The sequence below is a fragment of the Scyliorhinus canicula genome, chromosome 1 (genome assembly GCF_902713615.1).
Source record: "Scyliorhinus canicula chromosome 1, sScyCan1.1, whole genome shotgun sequence".
Classification (NCBI taxonomy): domain Eukaryota; kingdom Metazoa; phylum Chordata; class Chondrichthyes; order Carcharhiniformes; family Scyliorhinidae; genus Scyliorhinus; species Scyliorhinus canicula.
Genome location: NC_052146.1, coordinates 292,529,890 through 292,535,889, shown reverse-complemented (window position 1 = coordinate 292,535,889; position 6,000 = coordinate 292,529,890).

Below are 6,000 nucleotides of genomic sequence, written 5' to 3'. Positions count from 1 at the left end.
TGTATTATATACTGAATACCAGGGTATTACGGTAAGGCTGCAGTACTACAGGTGCGAGGGTAGATCCCTGCCTGCTGGCTCCGCCCAGAAGGCGGAGTATAAATGTGTGGGCGTACCGAGCTGCAGCCATTTCGGCAGCAGCTGCAGGAGGCTACACATCTCTGCGTAATAAAGCCTCGATTACTCTCTACTCTCGTCTCATCATAATTGATAGTGCATCAATTTATTACACAGAGATTTTAAAACAATGGATCTCCGCATCAAGCCTGATCGCCTGCAGCTGCACCCTCAAGCAGACAACGCCAAGTCGGCTTTCGCACATGGCTGGCCGCTGCGAGGCATACATATGATCTGCGACTGACCCACCCTCAGAGGCACAGAAGCTCCAGATCCTCTACATGTGCCTGAGCTCGGACATCTTCCCCCTCATCTGGGACACACCGACATACGCTGAGGCCATGGCGCAACTGAAGGAGAACTACACGCAGCAGACCAACAAGATCTACGCCAGGCACCTCCTTGCCACGTGGCATCAACCCCCCGATGAGTCTGTGGGGGATTTCTGCCGTGCCCTCCAACTCCTAGTGAGAGACTGCGATTGCCAGGCCATCTCGGCCTCTGAACATTCGGACTTGCTACTTAGAGATGTGTTCGTTACAGGCATAGTGTCGGCCTACATCCACCAGCGACTCTTAGAAGGGGCTACCCTCAACCTCGCGGCGACCAAGAAACTAGCGCTCTCGCTCATGGTCGCCTCGCGCAATATTCAAGCATATGCCCCCAACCGCGTGGCCCACCCCTCCTGGACATCGTGGACCCCGCCAGCGAACACCCTACCGTGCACCCCGTCAGCGACCACCCCCAGCCAACCCCAGGCCTGCGCCGTGCAGCAACCACACAACCCCAGGGGATCCAAATGTTACTTCTGCGGACAGTCAAAGCACCCCCGACAACGCTGCCCAACACGGAGCACGCTCTGCAAGGCCTGTGGTAAGAAAGGACATTTTGCTGCTGTGTGCCACGCCCGCTCGGTCACCGCCATTTCCCCAGCGCCCCCATGTGCGACCCCCAGGTGCCGCCATCTTCCTCCCCGCAGACCATGAGTGGCCCGTGGGTGCTGCAATCTTGTTCCCCTCACAACATGTGCGGCCCATGGGCGCCGCCATCTTACTCGCCATCTTGTTTGCCTCAAACGTGCAGCCCGTGGGCACTGCCATCTTGCCCGCCCCAGGGTCCCTGCTCGTCGGACGCCTCATCGGGCCGCCCATCGCCTGCAACCGCACCCGACCAGCCATGCCTGGCCTTCATTACGATCGACCAGACACGACCGCATAATCTCGTGACCTTGTCGATGACGGTGAAGATCGGCGGGCACAAGGTTTCCTGCCTTCTGGATTCCGGGAGCACTGAGAGCTTCATCCACCCCGACACGGTAAGGCGCTGCTCCCTCACGGTCCACCGCACCAACCAGAGAAACTCCCTGGACTCCGGATCCCACTCCATGGTGATCCAGGGGTACTGCACCGCCACCCTCACCAACCAGGGTGTAGAGTTCAGCAGCTTCCGCCTCTATGTCCTCCCCAACCTCTGCGCTGCCTTGCTACTCGGTCTGGACTTCCAGTGCAACCTCCAGAGCCTAACCTTGAAAATTGGCGGGCCCCTACCACCCCTTACTGTCTGCAGCTTCACGACCCTTAAGGTTGACCCGCCTTCCCTTTTTGCAAATCTCACCCCGGATTGCAAACCCGTCGCCACCAGGAGCAGACGGTACAGTGCCCTGGACAGGACCTTCATCAGGTCTGAGGTCCAGCGGCTGCTATGGGAAGGCATTATTGAGGCCAGCAACAGCCCCTGGCGAGTCCAAGTGGTCATGGTAAAAACTGGGGAGAAAAACAGGATGGTCGTTGACTACAGTCAGACCATCAATCAGTACACGCAGCTCGACGCGTACCCTCTCCCACACATATCTGATATGGTCAATCAGATTGCACAGTACCAGGTCTTCTCGGCAGTAGACCTGAAATCTGCCTACCACCAGCTCCCCATTCGTAAGGCAGACCGCCCGTACACAACGTTTGAAGCGGACGGCCGCCTTTACAATTTCCTTAGGGTTCCCTTTGGCGTCACTAATGGGGTCCCGGTCTTCCAACGGGACATAGACCAAATGGTTGACTGGTACGGACTGCGGGCCACTTTCCCATATCTGGACAACGTCACCATCTGTGGCCATGGCCAGCAGGACCACGACGCTAACCTTTCCAAAGTCCTCCACACCGCCAAAATCCTTAACCTACAACAAGGTAAAATGCGTGTTCAGCACCAACCGATTAGCCATCCTTGGCTATGTGGTTCAAAATAGGGGTCTAGGGCCCGACCCCGATCGCATGCGCCCCCTCATGGAACTCCCCCTCCCCCACTGTCCCAAGGCCCTGAAACGTTGCATGGGGTTCTTTTCGTACTATGCCCAGTGGGTCCCAAACTATGCGAACAAGGCCCGCCCACTCATTCGATCCACCGCAGGGCAGCACGGTGGCCTAGTGGTTAGCACAGCTGCCTCACGGCGTTGAGGTGCCAGGTTCGATCCCGGCTCTGGGTCACTGTCCGTGTGGAGTTTGCACATTCTCCCCGTGTCTGCGTGGGTTTCGCCCCCACAATCCAAAGATGTGCAGGCTAGGTGGATTGAACACACTAAATTGCCCCTTAATTGGAAAAAACGAATTGGGTACTCTAAATTTATTTTTTAAAATGTATACAGGTGACCTTTTCAACTCAATATGTAGAGGATCCAATAAGGGATGGTGCAGTGCTGGACCTAATGCTGGGGAATGAAGCCAGACAGGTGGTTGATGCGTTGGTGGGGGAGCATTTTTGTGATAGCGATCACATGTTTCAATTTAAATTTGTTATGGACAAAGAAATAGACATGTTGCAAAGAAATGGTTCTGGACTTGGAGAAGAGTAGATTTTAACAAAATAAGGCAAGATCTGGCCGAGGTAGGCAGAGTAGGTGGATTGGCCACACTAAATTGCCCCTTAATTGGAAAATATAATTGGGTAATCTAAATTTAAAAAAAAAAATTCAATCCACCGCTTTCCCACTGACGGCCAAGGCTCACCAGGCCTTCAACCGTATCAAGGCCGACATCGCCACGGCCGCAATGCACACAGTCGACGAGACGTTACCATTCCAAGTCGAGATCGATGCATCAGGCGTCGCTCTGGCCGCCACCCTCAACCAGGCAGGCAGGCCCGTGGCATTCTTTTCCTGCACCCTCCATGCCTCCAAAATTTGGCACTCCTTTATCGAAAGGGAGGCCCAGGCCATCGTAGAAGCTGTGCGACATTGGAGGCATTACCTGGCCGGCAGGAGATTCACTCTCCTCACTGACCAACGGTCGGTTGCCTTCATGTTTGACAACACAAAGCGGGGTAAGAACAAAAATTATAAAATCTTGAGGTGAAGGATCGAGCTCTCCACCTACAATTACGAGATTTTGTATCGCCCCGGGAAGCTCAACGAGCCCCCCGATGCCCTATCCTGAGGTACATGTGCCAGCGCTCAAGTCGACCGACTCCGCACCTTGCACGACGATCTCTGTCACCCAGGGGTCACCCGCTTTTATCACTTCATAAAGGCCCGCAATCTGCTCTACTCCATCGAGGAAGTCAGGGCTATCACCAGAGACTGCCAGATCTGTGCGGAATGTAAACCGCACTTCTACCGGCCAGACCGAGCCCACCTGGTGAAGGCCTCCCGCCCCTTTGAACGTCTCAGCGTGGACTTCAAAGGGCCCCTCCCCTCCACCGACCGCAACACGTACTTTCTTAACATGGTCGACGAGTAGTCGAGATTCCCCTTCACCATCCCATGCCCCGACATGACGTCTGCCACCGTCATCTTAGCTCTGTTCAATTTCCCCGCCTACGTCCACAGCGACCGGGGATCCTCATTTATGAGCGATGAGTTGCGCCAGTACCTGCTCAGCAAGGGCATCGCCTCGAGCAGGACGACCAGCTACAACCCCCGGGGAAACGGGCAGGTGGAGCGGGAGAATGGGACGGTCTTCCAGACCGTCCAGCTGGCCCTACGGTCTAGAAATCTCCCGGCCACCCGCTGGCAGGAGGTCTTCCCCGACGCCCTTCACTCCATTCGGTCGCTCCTGTGTACTGCGACTAATGAAACTCCCCATGAACGTCTCTTTGCCTTCACTAGGAAGTCCACTTCCGGGGTGTCACTCCCAACGTAGCTGGCAGCTGCAGGACCCGTTCTCCTCCGTAAGCACGTGCGGCTCCACGAGGCGGACCTGTTGGTTGAGAGGGTACAGCTACTCCATGCAAACCCGCAGTACACCTACGTGGCACAACCCGCGGCCGCCAAGACACAGTCTCCCTCAGGGACCTGGCACCATCTGGTTCCCCGCACTCCCCCCCCATGCCCCGGCACCACCCTCCCTTCCCCCGGCACACCCCACCACAGCTTCCACTCCAGGATGAACCACCCTCCCCTTGGTCCCACCCGTCGATGAAGATAAGGTCGACACGCTCCCGGAGCCACCGACGACCGAACCAACACGGCATCAACACCGCACCTGCGGCGCTCACAATGGCGGATCAAGGCACCTGACCGTCTAAATTTGTAGACTCTTTCAAAAAATTTTTTGCCAACCTGTATGTAAATAGTTTCCACCACCCCGCTGGACTCTTTTTTTAACAGGAGGTGAATGTGGTAGTCACCACTGTTGTATTATATACTGCATACGAGGGTATTACGGTAAGGCCCCTGGACTACAGGTACGGGGGTAGATCCCTGCCTGCTGGCTCCGCCCAGTAGGCAGAGTATAAATGTGTGGGCTCACCGAGCTGCAGCCATTTTGGCAGCAGCTGCAGGAGGCTACACATCTCTGTAATAAAGCCTCGATTACTCTCTACTCTCGTCTCGTCGTAATTGATAATGCATCACTGGGCACAAAAGACTTTCATTGTCCCAGCAGTCCGTACTTTGTGGGAATCCGGATCCCGAAGAACAATAACAACTTGTATTTACAAAGAGCCTTTAACATGAAGAAATGACCAAAGGTGCTTCTCAAGAGAGTTATAATGCAACGTTTGACATTTGAGCTACGTGCGGGCAATATTAGCGCAGATCGCCAAAAGCTTAGTCAAGGAGGCCGTAGGTCTTAAAGAAGGAAAGGGGAGGAAAGAGGCAGACAGGTTTAGCGGGAAAATTCCAAAGCTTATACCTTCGGTACCTGAAGGCATGCCTACCAATGGGAAAGCAAATGAAGTTGGGGTTGCCCAAGAGACCAGAATTAGAGGAGGGCAGATCCTTAGAGATTTTGTGGGGCAGGAAGTGCCCTTCAGAATTATTGACATTATTTGGAAATACAGTGGCTGTAAGGTAAGCACAATAGCCAGATTTAGCACAGTAAGATTCAGCCAGGTGGATGATCAGCTTATCTGTGAATGCTTGTGTTGATTAAGGAGACAGAGGGGTGATGTTAGCCAGCCTCCCGGGAGGAAATCCTTGCTTTTTGAATAGTTGTACAGAATCTATAACAGACCAGGAAGGAGAACTCTTGGTTTGACGTCTTGGCTGCAGGAAGCATTTCAAACCATACAGCAGATAAGAAAAAAGAACAATACAGCACAGGAACAGGCCCTTCGGCCCTTCATGCCTGTACCGGTCATGATACCAACCTTTGCCAAAACCCTCAGCACTTCCTTGTGCCGCATCCCTCTAGATCACTGTTGCATTGGTGTTTACCTCACACAACCTGACAGGAAATACATATCATCGAGGTACTCTATTCAGACACCTCAGCAGCGCTGGCATTAGTGCCCCTAACATTGAAATGATGCCATGACCTGGGATTTGTCACGAGTCAACATCAAGGCCAAATGTTGGCGGGAGGGTGGGGGGGGGGGGGGGGGGGGGGGGGGATGGTCGGAGGGAGTGTACAGAATTCCTACCTGTCTCAATGCTGACAGAATTTCTAAGTT